Source organism: Pezoporus flaviventris, unplaced genomic scaffold, assembly GCF_033815535.1.
Source record: "Pezoporus flaviventris isolate CSIRO_AGI_PZ_B2104156 unplaced genomic scaffold, CSIRO_AGI_Pfla_v1 ptg000047l, whole genome shotgun sequence".
NCBI classification, from domain to species: Eukaryota; Metazoa; Chordata; class Aves; order Psittaciformes; family Psittacidae; genus Pezoporus; species Pezoporus flaviventris.
This window is the reverse complement of record NW_026892595.1, coordinates 10231311-10249349: the sequence shown is the minus strand read 5'-3', so window position 1 is coordinate 10249349 and position 18039 is coordinate 10231311. Positions and strand designations below refer to the sequence as shown.

General features: G+C 39.6%; 1 protein-coding gene across 4 annotated transcripts in view; it reads left to right on the top strand.

Moving 5' to 3' along the window:
• Window positions 1-18039, top strand: part of KIAA1217 (KIAA1217 ortholog) — a 373707-nt gene that overhangs the window by 109759 nt on the left and 245909 nt on the right. The window contains exon 1 of one of the 4 annotated variants that reach the window (XM_061468246.1): window positions 5393-5513. The exons of the other annotated variants lie outside the window; for them this stretch is intronic. The gene's annotated coding sequence lies outside the window, so the exon portion shown is untranslated. Of the gene's footprint in view, window positions 1-5392; window positions 5514-18039 lie in introns of those variants that run through there. 4 annotated transcript variants of the gene reach the window in all.

Below are 18039 nucleotides of genomic sequence, written 5' to 3'. Positions count from 1 at the left end.
GTGTTCACTTTGTGATATACCTTTCCTTGATGACAAGATCAAGTGCCTACAAAACTGAATGCTGTTAAGATGACCTTGATAAGTCAGAAAAAAAATGTAAACTTGTCTGGAGAGCTAAAGGTGCCAAATTCTCCTAGGACACAGCTGCTGTCAGCAGCAGTATTTAAAAGTGCTTGTTTTAGTGGTTCTTTCCTGCCTGTGGCTTAAAATGAAATTAGGAATTATTTGTTAAAGAAATAAAAAAAAATTACAATTATTAGAATAGTGAGAGAAATTTATGTCTCGATGCTTACATCCTCTCCAGTCTGCCCCCCTGGACCTGGTCAATGAGTAAACACAGTTCTTAAAAAAATATATTCTTATCCCTGCCTCTGCACCTGGGTTTTGTTTTCCCTTCTATCAGGCTTGTTTCTGACTGGTTCCTTCATTCTGAGGCAGAATCTGGATGTTGCAATACCAATCTCTCTTCTTTCTTGAAAGCTTAATGTGAATTCATTTCTTCATTCAGTCTCCTAATGAAAGAATTACTACTAGCTGTAAAGGTATTTACTGTTATCTATGTAATTTTATGGGCCACTTGCAATTGTGGTATCTTAATTCAACACATTTCAGAAAATAGGAACCTGGTACAAAAAACTGGGATATGATTTAAAATAAAGAGTGAAAGTGACTGGAAAACTTGCTGAATCTGTATGTCATGTTTACTTGTCTGTAAAGTGTCCACTTAAAAAAAGACTAGCAGTCAGGCAAACAAATGTCTAGGATGTCATTCATAATAAACATACATGAGCATTGGATTTAACATTTATGAAAAGTAAGCACTTTATGGTGTTGGGACAAGAAAAAAATAAGTAAAACTAGAGAAAGAGGATCATTGGAGAAAGCCAAACTGAATACACTGGAATACTGGAAGTTAAAAGTAGTAGGCTTTCGTGCATTATGAATGCTATCATGATTAATAAATATTCTGACAGAAATACTAGAAGGCAATATGGGTTCTGCTGAGAGTTGTGAAGTTTTCCTTGGAAAGCAGGATTTGAAACTCTTTGCAATACAGTAAAAATAAGAATTTTCATGGGTCACTACAGACCTCATAAAATGAGTTTCCACCAAATGTTGTTCTATTTCAGACTGTTAATGTCTACGAATTATTGGCAGCTGTGAAACAACAATTATGCCATCTTTCCTTATTTATATTTCCTGCCTGATGTCAAAACTCAGCTGTTATTGTGTATCATTTGGCCTTTTTTAGTGCTTTATATTTTTCATCCAACTCAACAAGAAAAATACTTAATTTTGCATTACAGAATATTCCTGTAGCACATACAAATGTTTGCTGATTGAATGTAGAGAAGAGTGACTGAGACAGAACTGTTGTTTCAAAATATCCCTCCTAATGTGGAAGACATGCATTTACGTTTTTTAAACATTATGTTACTTGGTAATTCAGTTTGACATGTGGCTGTAAATAAGTTATTTGAGGACTGAGTTGCTTTTGACATGGTCTCTGTGTGTGTGTGTGTATAAAGTATATTTTCTAAATGTATAATGTGCATGGCAGCCAGTGTGATAAATAGCACAAAGTATATATATATTCGTATGGTTTTGGCAACTTCAGTTGTGGTGTTCAGGCTACTAGGCTTATTTTTCACATTCCAGATCTCAGAAAGTCTTCAAAGAGCTGCTAATTATAAAATAAGCCAAACCCCTTGCTTGCTTTGATAGGTGTTTGCTGTCAAATGCAAACCCTATGCTCTCCTATGGCTATGCTCTCCTTTTCCAGAGGACAAACCCTGTAATTTAAAGTGCCTGAGCTGATGTGGTGGGTTGGCAGCAGACCTAGGTTTGGGCTGCCCTGGTCTCTGGTGCTTGAGGCTGGGCTCCTGCGCTGTGCATGGGCTGCCAGAACAGTTCTCAGCCCCCAGCACAGCCCTCTGCCCTGGCCTCAGTGGGCATGAAATGCACTGCAGCCAAGATTATTTATTCTGGCATTAGTTATTTGTTTCCATCTTTTTCCCAGGGATTCTCCCTTGCCCCTTCATCTGCACTAAATTCAAAATTTCATTCATGCAATGGGAGGCAGGCCACAGCTGCCAGAATAAGGCGTGCTGCCTGTGTTAGTGAAAAGAGAAACAGGTTTGAATTCAATTAAACATATCACAATATTTCCACATAGAGATTTGTATCTTCTTTGTGTAAAGGTTCAAAACCATTGATTCAAAGAACTTGTCAAGAACTTGCCAACACTGTTTGCAAGCACGTATTCTTTGTTGCAGTGCTGGGAGAGACAGAGGATATCTCCTCCTAACGTGTCTCATCCCAGCATCAATCAGGCTGTGATGATATTCTTGTTTAATGTACATATTCATTTTATTTCCATTAAATTATGTACATATAACATTTCCCAGAACTACATTACATAGGTTTACTCCTATTTTCGCATGAGCACAACAAGCTAGTGGTCTTTGGGACCCCTGGTGGTCGTTTCTTCATCATCTTCTTCTTCATCACTTTGTTCTTTGGCTGAACTTTAGGACTGGAAAATCCCGTTGTCACGCTGCCCACCACTAGTGCAGTTCTAACAGGTCGTTGTGCAACATTTACCCAAAATGTTTCCTTCTTGCTATTATTACTTGCCATCAAGGTCAACATTGCTTAGCTACAAAGCAGAACTAAATTTATTTATGTACAAAAGAGTGTATTTCATTTTGTACTTCCCTTGGTCATAAGGTAGTAACTTTATTTTATTGATACTTTGCTTAAGTCTATTCAATTAAGGTTTGCTTAAAATTAGGAAAGGTAAGTATTTGGCTGTAAGTGAAAAAGCTGTAGGTTTTTTTGCTCCCCTAGTGCTTTCATTTCCATGATCAACTTAAAATGCTGGGTTTTATCTTACACTCTAAAGCTCAGTGTCTCACAAAATCAAACTTGGTATTGCACAAATTTATACTTATTTTGCTATGTGGATTTTGAGAGGGGGGAAAATTGTAGGAACATTAGGTAGAGTCAGGGAAGTTTATTTTTATAGCGGCTGAAAAACATTACACATAATTTTATTATTTTTATGCCCAATATGACATCTTACCTATTCAACCATTGAAAGTCATAGTAAATGAAAACTGTCTGAATATGGGCAAAAGTATTTGCAGCTATAAGGTATTCATTACATTCACATATTTAAATAGTCAGTGTTTTTAATGAATCAAGCTTTGGTCAGGGGGTAAAAGATACAAGATCTGCTTTAGGTACTGCTCCTGACTCACTGTAAGATCCTGACAGTCCCTTGCTCCTGTTCTTTTCCCTGTAATTTACAGTCTAGTACAAAGGACAACATCTTCAGAGCAAACAGTCTATCTTCAGTATTCAAAGCATGTCCAATAAAGAACCATCCCAGTCTTGACTGTAACTTCACTGCCATACAAAAAACCTACATTATTATTAACCCTAAAGTAGTTTCTGAAGCTGATTTCAGGCTTAAGAGAGGAAATGTCTTCATAAAACTTGCTCTTGGGAGTTACAGGATTGTTGTAGGTAAGCTTTAAAGGCTGCAGTGTCTGGCAGCACAATCACTCATGTTTCAAATAATTAATTAACGTTCCTCTTTACTGCATTCTGTGCCCATATAGAGAAGCAGCCCATACCATAGCCCAGGGATTTTAATGACGTTACAATAAAAGTGTCCTTGACTTGATCAGGTGGTTTTACTCAATTGTCCCTTATAGTAACTCCCTGGGGCTGCAGCCTCCTGCCGTCCCCTTTGCAGGAGCTTTTCCCAGTTCTGCTTCAGTGCAAGGCCATGTGCAGCTCTAAAAAGGCCACAAGAGGCCTCCGGGGAAATGGGGGACAGCTGACTTGGGAATTTCTCTTCTTCATTTTTCAAGTACTGAGCATAAGCCAAACCCTACTGCATGAGTCTGCATTGTACTGGACCCTGGTGCATAATGGCATTAACCTGGGAGCTGGGTACAACATGTGCAGACAAGCAGGGAGTGACAGTCCCACCTTCTAGAGCTGGTGATCAAAAAATATTTTGTGCCTATTTAGGATTTTGCTATCTTTGGTCATTCCCCAGCATGAAGCAAAGTTAAGTGGAAGAGTAGAAAACATTGCATTGTCATGCTGCTGGTGGTACAGCAGTCTCTGTGCTATTGCGTATGGTGACACCTGGATAAGCATTACATAGTCGTATGGATGAAACCTGTATCTCAGATTTTAATGGGGTTTGTTGCAGTAAAGGAAGTCCATTATTTAAAAGTTGATGTTTAAAATATGCTTGGAGAGGATAAATTGAGGTTTGCACACATGTTGGATGAGATGTTTTGGCTGCCAGTACCTGCTTCTACTCTGGCCTTGGTTGCTTCAGGCTTTGTCCTGAGGACACTTGTCAGTGCTTCAGACAAATGCATGCTGTGTAGTGAGTCAGGAGAGAAATGGTCCTCAAATTAGGCCAGGCCACTTCTGGTATGTTTGTTGGGGTGTTTTGGGGTTTTTTTTTTCAGCATGGATAATCAAAATGTTGGATTCTCATCCTACATAACAACCTAGTAGCATAATGTGTTTCCGTCTGTCACTTCTGTGTTATACTGGTATTTGGGGGAATGATCTCCTCCTGTATTTTGATTGCATCCTCAGCAGGCCTGTAGCCCATGCATCTGTAGGCACCCAGCTCAGTGAAGCCAGCTTCTGTCCTCTTGTGCTGAAGACACAGAGATGAATCCCTGTGGTTGTATTTTCCCAGAAAAAAAAAACCACCACATAGTAGATAACTTTTTGTATGATTTAATCCACTGCTTCAGCATCATCTACCCAGGAAGACAGCAGGAGTGTTTACTTCCTTGTTAGAGCTGTAGTAATTTTCCTTGGTATCAAAATAGTATTTCTTTTTTGTAGAACCAAATATTTACTCTGATAACTGCTTCTTTCAATATCTTAGTTTTGAAGATGTTAGTCTTAATTTTTAACTGCAGAAGATGGTGTGTGTTACCTGACTAATTTCAGAATCCCCAGTGAGTTTCTGCCCTGCAGAATGTCAGGCTATTTCTTCCTTCAGTTGTCCTCTAAACTTTCTCTTTGACATTACTGGAAAGGTTTTGAGTTCATTTCCATCAGTTTAGGTAACACACATTCAGTGGTGGTTCTTTTTGGTGCTGCTGTTAGAAACCTTCACCTGATAGAGGTTAGGAACTTATTTTTAGAGGTGCAGACCTGACCTAAAGGCAAAATATAGAAATCAGTAGAGCTCAAAATTGACTTTGCTGCTTTTGTGAGTTGTCTGCTGGTGCCACAATCCTTGCATTACACTGGTCTGCAGGGGGCCGGAGCACCAGGTCTGACTGACTCCTTGCTACCCTGTGAGCAGCTGCTTGAGGGGACAGAACAGCGTCACAGGGAGGGGCACAAAAGGACAGCATGAAGTGCAAGCTTGCTCATGAGCATGGAGCCCGCACCTTGAATTCGTGGGTTGGCTGCTTGTCTAGCTGATAACTTAGGCCAGGATGGCCTAACCTTTGGAGGTATGTGGACAGCCTTCAGATTTTGGGGTACCACTTTGCTCTGCTGACACTTCCCGAGCACCACTGGCTGCTCCTATTTGCTGGGTGCCCCAGGGAGAGGTGCCAGGACAGACTGACGCGTGCCCTGAAGTGCCTGATGCTGATGTAAGCTTTTAGCAGTGCAGCACTCTGTGGCTTGAAGGTGATTACATTTTGGCAGAAGAAGGATATTTAAGATTAATTTGGAACCCAAATCATTATTAGTAATGTGTCAGTAAGATAGCGTTTGCAGGGAAAGCAGTACTTTTCAAAGTTATCACAGCACTAAATGGAGGGGGAATCACTGGCTTTACTGAGCAGCTCCTAGACTTCAGGATTTTTTTTCTTGTAAATTGGTTGTGAACATCCTAAGTAGGTCAGTGCGTATTTCAAACATTTCACAAAATACCAGAGCTCTTAAAGCCTGATTAGGAGAGGTTACTAAATGCTTGCTTTCAATGTTTGCTCCTTTGTTCAATGCGTCATTTTTTAGTTCCCATTCTTTGTATCTTAATATCATTTTGTTGCTTGTGGAACAGACTGCAAATTATTTTTGTTAATGACTCTTTTAAAAATCTAAATAGCTTGGGATTTTTCTGTTTGTTTTGGTTGTTTTGATGCAATGGCTTTTGATACTTGTCATCGCTTTATTATAGAGTGAAGCTTTCTATTATTTCCTCATTTGTTTCATAATACTTTGTGTCTTTTAAAAATGTCCATTAAGTATAATGACTTTGCTTTACTTACTCCCTATATTTGTCTGCTGAGATTCATATAATCTTTTCCTTTCCTGCTCATGAGTTCTGTTTTCCTTTTTGGACAAGGTATGTTTTTAGAATATTTTTCATGTTTGATAGCTTTTTTTTGCTCTTTTCCTCGTAATATCTTTTGGAAATGGAGGACTGGGAAGACTTATTAGACTGCTTTTGTTTGGGTTGGGGTTTGCTTTTTTTTACTCACATGCTCTGCTTATAGCTGTGCCTTTCTTGTATGGTATCTTCATAGAGTGTCCTGGCACATGCAATTATTTTAATCTTTTAATCACTCTCCTAGGTTTTCTTTTAGCTAACTTCCCTGTTTTTATGTAATTCCTCTCTAAAAATTAAAACAGGGACAGACTGCACACGTGGGGACAGGCATTTTCTTCAGTGCCATGTTGAACAGCAGCTACTGCAGGTGGAGAGGAAAACCTGGGCTTGCTGAGGGGAATCGGAGTACACCGTGCAAAGCAGGTGGATAGGAGGAAGAAGCAGTAGAGAATAACAGGTTCAAGTTATTTAGAAAAATTCAGGGTACTTTAGTGCTTGTGGTGAAGGGCAGAAAGATGGAAAGAAGAGAAATCAAAAGGGGGTTTGGAAAAGGGAAAAGTTGATAAAACACTATGTCTATTACAGTGTGGATGGATGCTATATGGGAGCAATTCTCCTGATACAGAACCACTGATAAAACTTCAATGCTCCTTCATAGTGGTTGTCCCTAATATGAGCTTTCCATAGTATGTCTGCACACAACCTTATTTATATTTGTCATGAAGGGAGGAACAAGAACTATTTGCATGGCCCAGATTAGCAAAGGGATCCTTAAACTTGAATTCTCATCCCTGCATGCAGTGCTGTTGGTCTGACTCTAGAGTTGTAGAAACTCGGAGTCCTCTGGTGGTCTGAAAGTCCCCATGAGAAAAAGAAAAAAAGTCTGTGAGTAACATATATACTTCCATAATATTTATACAGCTGTAGGAGTTTTACTTCACTTGAAAATTTCAGCAACTGCTTGTAATCCAGAAATATTTCCATCAGCCTTTTGAACAACGAATTTAAGATGATGTAAGTGAAAGTCCAATGATCTTACCCCCAAGCCCATACACGTAACACATGTTGCATTGTGAGTTGATAAATCTGAACACCCGTTCCTTATTACTACCTTTATTTTTTCTTTCTGAAGAGTATTTACTTTGCTGCCTTTAAGCTGGTATGTTAAGCAGCTCAATAGCATCAATCTGTATTCCTGAAAGATAGGATAGACATATATTGTAGCTGCAGATGTTATGAAAGTTTGACAAAAAATGTCTGATAACTTCTGTAGTGTTCAAGGTCATAGAACAAAAAATTCTCACATACTGTAGGAACTTGGTTTTAACCTGCAGGTCATAAAATAGGAGCTGTAAAACAAGTCTATGAAATATAGTAGAAGAATATTAGTTGTTTCCAACTGACAATTCATTTTGTAGGTACTGAAGTAGACTCAGCTGTGTATCAGTTCATTCCTGGGGAGAGAGAAAGTGTACGGTCAGCATAGACTAATGTCTTTTTATGAGGAAAGGTTTTATTCCATTAGTACAGTAGGTTGTTGAAATAATAAAGTATGTACTCTTCACCTCTTATTTTCATTTCCTGATGTATGATAGCTTGAACTGCTGTTGAGTAAAATTTGCAGCAAATGTTCTTCCTTGTGCTCATTTGATATAGTTCACACTCCATTAGTGTCCTGATAGAGAGAAGGACATTACTGTGTAACTTTTTATTTTCCTGTACCTCCGAGATGACTTTGGGACACCATACTGTGACTGCAGATGACTGCAGAACATCACGCGGGCTTTAGGTAGTGTCAGTGCAGTGCAATGGATTTTGCAGAGCTACTCACAGGCTCTTAATAAATGTAATCATCATCATCTGAATTAATTGGTTTGTTTAATTTTTTAGTCATTAGTTTACAGCTAATTTATCCCACTGTGTACAGACTTATTGGAGCACTCACACTCTGAATGCCAGTCTGGTTCTGGCAATTACTTTAGCTAAGCATATCTGCAACCCCCCCACATAAAGCAAATTATTTCACATCGTTAAAAAAATATAAATAATTAAATGGCAAAAAATCATCTGTGCATGACATTGCAATAGAAAGGTGTTTTCTGTAAAAACAGAATTTGTTTTGTCTATTTCAGGTTGTTTCATTTAGTTAAATATTATTTTTCAGATTAAGCATTTTTTTCATGTTGGTCTTTAGTCATTTCTTCAGCAACAGATCATATACGGTCATTGTATCTGAAAAATTGTCTCTTACATAGGTAGGATGAAACTAAACTGAGTAAGTCACCTGATGGAGAGGAGATACTGAATACAAAATTAGCCTGAATACAAACACTTGTTAAGAATGTAAAGATCTAAAGACAGATACCAAAGGAGCTGTCTGGGTGGAAAAGATAAGGTGACATAGATCACTTTAATGAGCATTTTAGCTAGAATTTAGAATTAGAGTGCCTAAACTTGGCACCAAGAAATGCTGAATGCTTTTCATTCTTTCTAATTGAAATGAAAATAGAAACTCCTTCTTTTTCATCTGACAGGGCTGTGTTTATCAATCTAAATACATGACCTGTCAGAAACAATAAGTATTTGAAGATTCCTTTGAGGTCACTGGAGCTGAGTGTGAAATGACCTTTTAAATCTACCTTGAGTGTCTGTGACAGAGTGCATGAGCCTTGGGGCTGGTGCCGTAAGGAAAGGGTTAATTAACCAAACCTCCATGTAGGGGCCCCACAGCTTATTCTTATCTGAGGATCTGCAGGGGTATTGGGTAGGATCTGTGGGTGTCTGTGACTCTCTCCAGTCTCTGTCAAGTGAAACAGAGGAGAAGAGAGTAAAATGAGGCTGGAAGGAGCCCAGCTATTCCTAAGGAGGCCTGAGATCAAGGAAACTAAGGGACAGGGGTGCCCACATTTGGCAGATCTCATTATTTAACTTGGTATTTTACATGGGCATTACTCTGTTACAGTAAGAAGGGGCATAGTATCTGCAATAATGTGTTGCGCTGCATCACGTTGGCCGTTAGGCCAGTATTTTATTCGTCTGCTTTCTTTGTGATTTGGCTACTGCAAGATCAGCTGCATGTGCTCAGAGGAGACTTGAAATCCTACCATAACCCCCTGCTGGTTTTCCCTGGGTTTTTTAACTGACTTTAAGTCAAAGAGGCTGCAAACCAGTGCCAAAGTGGGCTCCTTATCATCTGTTTGATCCCAATGCAATATGTAGAAAGTTTCTTATCTGCAAAATAAACCATAGAAACAGGCAAACCCCTTTGTGGGGTACCTGTGCTATTACAAATATTGTAATATTTGAGTGTGGTTAATATAAGCAGATTTCACCCTCAAGGTGTGACTTCCAGCAATAACTCAGCAGTGACAATATTATTGGTGAGAGCTGCTGATTTGTAAAAAGAATAAGAAGGAGGAAAATAAGGAGCCTTATATTTTTTTAAAGTAAGTTATGTTTTGCTTTGCTAATAAATATTTTAATTTCAGTTGTTCTTAAAAGTATTTTCTAGGATTTGTATTTTGGATTCCTAATGTCATTTTACAAGAATCTACTCTTAATCAGATTTGAGGGTCCTGAAAATCAGAGACCATTTTTTTCAGTAGACAAAACATGAGGCATTTTTCGCTTGTGATTTAAGCTAGATTTTAAGTTGATGAAGACTGACCTGAGTCAACCCTAGTGGGAATAAGTCAGACGGTTCCAATATGGGCTTTGAATCAGATTGTATTCAAGATCTAATTGTTCAAATCAGGAGCTCAGGGAGTCTCAGTTCATGCTAGCAGCCATCCGAGGAAGAGCTGAGACTGTCTCAACACCTCACAGAGCATCATAGCTTTTGACTGTTTCCTTGGCACCTTTGTGATCTGCCCAATGTGAAGCACTGTGCTGAGGGGCAGAACATCTCCATCTGTTTTCTTGATTGTGTTTCAGTTCCTGTTCAGTTACTTCAGAAAATGTCAAGATTTTGCAAAGTCGTGATGTCTTGACTTGTATCAGGTTTTCATCCTTATTCCTTAAAAAACAGTCAAGCAAATGGAGAAGGTATCCCAGCCAATTACTTACATGGTATGAAAGCAAAGACCTGTCAATATACAATGCATACCTGAACCGTTGTTGAGTAGGATGTCCTAAGCAGTGTGTCATGAACATACCCGTGATACTCATGATAACAACTTCGATCATTCTTGAGATAAGTCACTTTAAAGTCTGTGAAGCTTGGGAAGAAGAAAGCCTTTATTTGACTTCAGGGTCGTGACTGATCAGTCAGATGAGAATCTTGGACTAAAGATGAGTTGTAATTTTTGTTAATTAACAGAACATTGTGTGAAATTCCTGGGGAAAATAATGGACCATGCTGACACCTTCACCTGATTTATGGCTTCTTTGTCATTATCTTCAATTTCTGTGCAGTTCATAGGCATAGGTAAGAAATAGCAGGTGATGTCCTGATTTTTTTAAAAGAAACTTTCTGAGCAATGAGAAGATGTGACAGACAAGCAATTTGAGCTGATTGCATCAAGTAGTAAAAACACAGTCCTTGTTATGCCCATTTCATTCTGTATATACAATGGTACATTTGCTTTACTTTCTCTGGAAATTTTACTTTTTCATTATTTACCCATGAGGAAAATTAAATCAATTGGTGTTCCTTGACAGCCTCCTGGAGTTCTAACCCTTACATCTAACTTGCAGTTCATGTTTCCTTCATGTTTTGAAATGTTTCACATTACTTCTGCTTCCTTGTTCTCCTTTGCGTTCTGCCTCTGCTGTAGCAAAAAATCTTCCAGTTTTACCTGGTGTTACCTTTTAGGAAGCTTCAATCTCTGGAGTCTTTTTTTAAATTGTTTAGTAAACAAAAAGCATTGTATTGTATTTAGATATAAATTGTTTTCCTTTTATTTTTGTATAATACATGAATTGCATTTTGACTTCTGGAATTTCTGAAATAAAACAAATATGGTGCTGTCTAGAAATGACAGGTATCAAGCAAGCAGCCTTGAAGTAAACAGCGCATTTGCTGAGACTGCAGAATTTGAGTCTATGTTAATGCAGTAAGTGCTGTCCTGGGGAGGTATTCCTCTCCTTTCCTTGACAGCCTTTACTTCTCCTTTCTTTTGGAACACCTCAAAAAATTTAGTTCTTTCTTCTGCTTATACTAGCTCACTTTCACTTGCTTGAAAATTCTTGCCTATCCTGGAAGTTGACAGGCTATTACTTGAATGTATCTGGCTACATGTTTTTAATAGTGATGCTGTGTCGGGACTTATCCATCCTCCACCACAGTACTGCAGACCAGACCTCCACATGAGCAGTGTAGTCAGTGAGAATGATAAGCTGATAGGGTATATTCAGTCCCATTTTCATTAGAGGACTGGAATTAAAGTAGCATTAGTTTGACTCAAACTGAACATCACCTGTATCTCCATCCTTCCCATCTGGCATTTATTATGAAAAAAGGTTTAAATGACCATCTATGTAAGATGTTGCTGAGTAGCCACGTGGAATATGTCAAACCACAAGGAAAATTACCATTTTTCATAAGATTAATAATGCCGAAAAAGGAAGTGCAGTCTTGTGATTGGAGACAGCTGTAATGGGGAAACTTAATCCTGGGGACAGCTCATTGGAGCCGAGTCTTGCTCCAGTTTGTCAACGTGGCCTTTATGGCTGTTCATTATGAAACAGTGACAATATTCTTGCCAAAAGCTGTGATGCTAAACTTGTGGAGTGTTTTTGTCAATGCTACTCCTAGTGACCTGGTAAAAAAGTAAAGGGTGCACAATAAGTGGTTGGACGCACCAGATGTTGCTGGTCTGCTGCTGCCCTGACGGCACGGAAAACAGTCTGCAAACTTGTGGCAGGAGCCTAATGCTCTTCTGTCTGTCTTGGACTTGTGAATAGCAGGGGAAGTAAAAACCTGAAGAAGGTGCCTCATGTCAGAGGAAGACATGTACTTCAGCTCATCCCCCAAAGTACAAATATGGCTCATAGATTTAGTCACAATTACAGCATTGTATATTCTATCGGTGTGACTGGTAAATACGTATTTCATGCAAACATCCAGCAGTTTGCTTCTGTCTGTGTATTATTTGCTGACATCTGAATAACAGAGTAAGAATCTCACAGGCACAGAAGTTTTGTGCAAAGTTCTGTGTATAATGCCACAAACAAGATCCAAATTCTGTGGCACTGCGTATTTGTGCAAATGTGTGTTGTTGCATAGGAATAAATGAGACTGAATTAATGCAGTGTTCATAATAATATATTTGTTACCTTTACTGTATGTCTTCCTTATAGTCTTGAATGATCTTAAATTTGCTGCACAGTTTTAAAAGTTTGAAGAAAGACTGGTGTCTGTGTGGAACAGCATAGAATATTTTCAGTTGGAGGGCACCTACAGTGATGATCTAGTCCAACTGCCTGAACACTTCAGGGATCATCAAAAGTTAAAGCATGTTGTTACAAGCCTTGTCCAAATGCTTCTCAAACACTGAAAGGCAGGAGGCATTAGCCTCCTCTCTAGGAGGCCTGTTCCAGTGTCTGACCACCCTCTTGGCAGAGAAATGGTTCCTAACGTTCAGCCTAAACCTCCCCTGGCACAGCTTTAGACCATTCCCATACATCTGATTGCTGGGAGAAGAAATCAGCACTCACCTCTCTACTTCCCCTCCTCTGGAAGCTGTAGAGAGCAATGAGGTCACCCCTCAGCCTCCTTTCTCCAAACTGGACAAGCCCAAAATCCTTAGCTGCTCCTCATAGGACATTCCTATGCAGGGAAAGGTGTATGGTTTGTGAGAGGTTTAAAATAATGGTGTAAAGCATTTAATGATTGTTTAAGGTTGACTTAGGGAACAAACTGACATTGTGTCTAATTGATGAAACTACAGGCCATGGAGAAAACAGGGGTCCTATTGCCCTTAACTGAGTAGTCCTTCAGCTTCCCTTGTGTTGTATCTAGTTCACATGGGGGTTCAGGGTGAATCAGTTAAACCAGCCAGGCTGGTGGGACCATGGCCACTCAGAGAGGGATTGAATGTTTTGTGGCTTGCTTTCAAGGTCAGAGGCAAGGTCTTGGGTCTGGCTTGGAGGAAGAAGAATAGATCTTGCTTTTCAGCAGTCAGCATTTACACTGTGAAGTATGTGTAATGTAAAACTTCATGTTTACAAAGAAAAAACATGCATATGTACTGATCTAGCATACAGATCTTACCCTCTGAGTGAGAGGACTATAACCCTCCTTCCTGCTCCAATGGACCTCAGGTCTGGCGCACAGTTGTTCAGCCACATCTGGTGGTTGTGGTCAGATCCAAGGCAGGGAATTTGACAATACATGTCAGGCTTGCAGTTTAATTTGAGAAATAAGTAAATAAGCTCCACTTGCTCATGATTATTTTCTTCTTTTTTGGTAAAGATTTAATGGTAATCATATCTTACCACATTATATAGGTGTATATCTGACAATAGTAAAAGATATGTATGCTTTGAAATCATCTTATACATAGTTCAACAGGGCATTTGTAAAATGTGGACAGTCTAACCACTGAACATACAATTGTTCAAAGCACTTGTGCTTCCATGCTGCTGGCAAAATAAGCATAGCTCTTGAATAAATTCTAGAGAGAACACTATTTTTAAAAAAGATTCTTGTGGTTTTGTGGAAAAAATATTCCACAAAGTACAGAAACTGTGGCTAATTTAGTATGTTTAAGTTCAATTTTAAATCCACACATTTTATGGGTTCTGGGTGATAGCTGTTTTCTTTTTAATAGCATTTATTTTTTTCTCACACTCATGCGTATAACAAGGAAGCTGGAACAGCCCAGATCACATCATCAGCTTAAAAACCTAGCTTACCCTCCAATAATGCCAAAGCCACAAATGCACAAAACTGTTTGTCACCTGGTATCTGATCCTGGTCTAGGAGAAGTAAAAGTATTCTTTCCTCTAATAGTAAAGGTCTCATTTTTAAATATTTTTGAAATGCAATGCATTTAAATAAGTCCATAAATAATGGAAAACCTGACGTCAGAAAAATAAGATTACTGCCATGCCAGATTAGTTTAAGTACAGCCTTATTTTTTATATGGTTTACAAAATTTTTCTGCTTTTTTTAAACTGTGAGCTACTCAGTTGGAGTGCATAAGACTCTCATTTAACACAGACAGGAGTTACATCAGGTGCAGCACCAAAGAAGGAAAAAAAAATCTCAAATTAATATAGCTAAAATAGTTTATTCTCGTATTAAGATGATTTGAGCTTTTTCTTAGTGCTTAGAATTAACTTCCTCTTTTGTCTATTTAAGTTTACACTCTAGCCTTGAAATGCCTCTGAAAATATGTAACACTGTGTGAAAAGCTGGTTCTGGGTAGCACTTATTCCTTCATCCTCTCTCTCCATCTCCTACAGCTTTTGTGCTGATTATTGTGAAAGCTGCATTTAAGACTGATTTCTAGTGTCACCTTTAGTTTAAATGAAAAAGTTTCATAATTATAACTGAGTCAGATGTCTAAATGAAAAAGCGGTTTCTCTATATGCTTGTACTTGTCCATTTCAGAACTTTTTGTTCAGGTGGAATTTTTGTCCTACCAAAATCAATAGTAAGAATGTGCACACGCTTTTGGAAAAGAAAAAAATAACAAAAAAAAATCTTTGCTTGGCCTGATTTTTCATTGTTTCCCCCATTTTTCATATCTACCTGTCATTACCATAGGAGATAGGTTTTTGCTCATTTTGTTGACGTCTGTACCCAGTACAAAGGCAGGTATTTATGCCTGACCAACCCCACTGTCTTCCGCAGCAGAACAACTGCTCTGAGGAGGGCATAACTGTGAAAACCATTTATCTTGGCTTTAGCTAGGCTTCCTACACTCTCTCCCCACAGTATTTTTGTGCTCAGGCTGGGCCATAGTCTGGGTGGGCAAAACAACAGTGGGTGGTGGTTAACGCTGCACTCTTCCTGGAGGCTAGTGGCAGGATGGTTCCACTGGGGTCCAGGTGGGACTTGTTGTGTTTTACTGGTCCACCAGGTACCTAGAGGAGGTGACAGAGAACACCCTCATTGAGTTTGGAAAGGACACCTAGCTGAGAGAAGCTTAGGGACAGAGCTGCCATCCAGAGGGACTAGAACAGGCCAGAGGGATGCGCCCAAGAGGAGCCTCATGAGATTCGGCAGTGATAGCCACCAAGTCCTGCCCCTGGAAGGGGTGATCCCCCCACCCCCCCCCAGAACCTGAGGTCATGATGACAGCAAGGGACAGCAGCACTCTAGGTCCCATGGAAAGGGCACAATCCCACGGCTGAGAGGGGGAATCAGTGCCTTCTACTTAGCGCTTATTAAACCTTGTCGACACTATAGTTTTGGGCCCTCCAGCACAGCAAACACACCCATAAACCAGAGGGCCACCGAGACGGTGGGGGCTAGAACAGTTGCCCTGGGTGGAAAGGGTGCAGAAGTGGGTCTGGCTTAGCAAGAGGAGGGGCAGACCAGGGGTACCTTGCAGCAGCCTTTCAGGTCACAGTGAGGAGGTGACTGCTGCTTGCAGCAGTAGGTGGTGAGCAACCAAGAGACAACAGACAGCAACTGAAACGAGGGTGGTTCTGAGTGGATAGAAGGAAAACCTTGTTCACTTCGAGGAGGCTGAAGCAGCCGCAGAGGTTTCCCTGGGAGCTTGTGCGTGCTTCATCTGTGGAGGTTTCCAAGGCCTGAGCAAGCTGGTCAGACTTCACAGCTTCCCTGCTCTCAGCAGGAGGTTTTTCTAGGTGAAGGATTTCCTGTAACTCTAGTCAGTGCTCTGCTCTTCAGTGGGTGTTCAACTTAATTTCTTTTCCTCTGTGTCTTTAACATCCCAGGTTCTTGCAAGTTCTCCTGCACAACTGCCACCCATGTCCCAAACCCTTTGCAGCTGGGATGGGGAGAGGTTGGCTGCATGTTTCCAGTGCAAGCATTCCTGAATAATCTCCACGTACCTTTCACAGTTCACAATCCTTTTTGTAAGAGTCCAAGTGGTGTCATGTGTTATCTTAAAAGTTACTTCAAAGCTTTAAGGTGTATGTAGAGTCAATTTAAAGGAAGAGTCCTGGGGTATTTTCTTAACACTGATTGATGTGTTGCTGTTATACAGCAATGGCAAAACTGGCTAAACACGAATAACTTCCCCAAAACAAAGAATATATCTAACATGGGACATTGCCAACCCTGGTACCATCAAAGACTTGCTGTTGCTTTTTGCTAAGCTTGAAGTTAATGAAAAGTTAATGAGTTGTAATTAAGTACTGAAGGGATTGAAGATTCTTTATCAAAGTTCCCAGATTCTGCTTGGTGAATAACAGTAATTGATAAATGCAAATGTATTGATTTATCTTTTCTCCTAATTGCTATTCTGTGAATGGAATGGGCATTTTTTCCCCTAAATTAATAAAAGCTATCTTTTGAGAGTTTAATTAACTGTTCTTTGAATTGTTCATTCGGCTAAAATTAAACTTCTGTAACAATTACGCAACTTTAAAAAAATGCCTTCTGTGTAATACAAACTACAGAGGCAAACACTGACTTAGCAACCTACTATTAGCTTGCAAATGGAAGGACTTATGGCTGGAAAAAGCCAGCTGCACCTGTTGTTTTTGCTGAACCCTGAAGTACACCATCACTCCAGCCTGCCACTCTGTCATGGTATTGCTAGGAAAGTTTTTCCTCATCAATAGCGTATATTTTCTAGAAATGGGTAAAACGATGCTGTTCCCTGAAGTCTAACTGGTATATTTATGATTTTAATAGGGTTTTATGGACCACGGGTAAAATAACACACTTTGATTCATCAATAATATTAGCTGTAAAGAAAGATGTCTTAAATAAGGTTTCAGATTGTTGGTTGGTTGTTTTTTTTTTCCTTCATCTCTCACAGAGCCAGGCTGAGATTTGTGGTCTGCAGATTTTCTGTGTCTATTAGAACCATGCTGAAATTTGACCTTTTTTTTTTTTTATAGTAACCAAAATAAATAGATTATGAAATTATAAACTTTCTGGAAATAATGGATGATAATCACAACTGTGGTCAAGGAGGCTTTGGGGATAACATTTGTGGGTTGACTGAGCATAGTTTTAAGTGAATTTTGTGCTGACCTGGACTGGTCCTGAGGGTTGTTCAGGGCTGCAGTCTATCAGGGATAGAGGGGTGAAGGGGTCCTCTTCCTTAACACTGTCAGGCGTTTGCAAAGGAGAAAAGTTTTAAGCTGCTCCACGAGCAAAATGCCCAGGACAACTCCTTGCAATCATGAGAGTGGGCTAATGGACATCTCTCTTGAATTTCCAGAGTCCTTTTCTGTAGCAACATCGTGTATTCTCTCCTACTTAAAAATACACCTAATGTTGTACAGCCATGATAACTGGCAGAATTTCCCCCCTTTCTTTTATTCTCACTTTTGCCTTCTTTGCTTCTTTACCCTTTTCTCTGCCCAGATTGCCTCTTTGTCACCAGAAGCTTCCCAGACTGTCCCAGGGACTGCTCTGCACAGATACTCACCAGGCTTCCTTACCATCACATTTCACGTGCGCCTGGTGGGTGACATCACCCTGCAAAGTGCAAGGCTTCCTTTTGATGGGCTTTGTAGTGTATTTAGCACAGTAAAACTTGATGCCCAGTCAAATAAATGGAAAGAACAATCAAAGGAGCAACTCCAACTGCAGAATCTGATGGCTG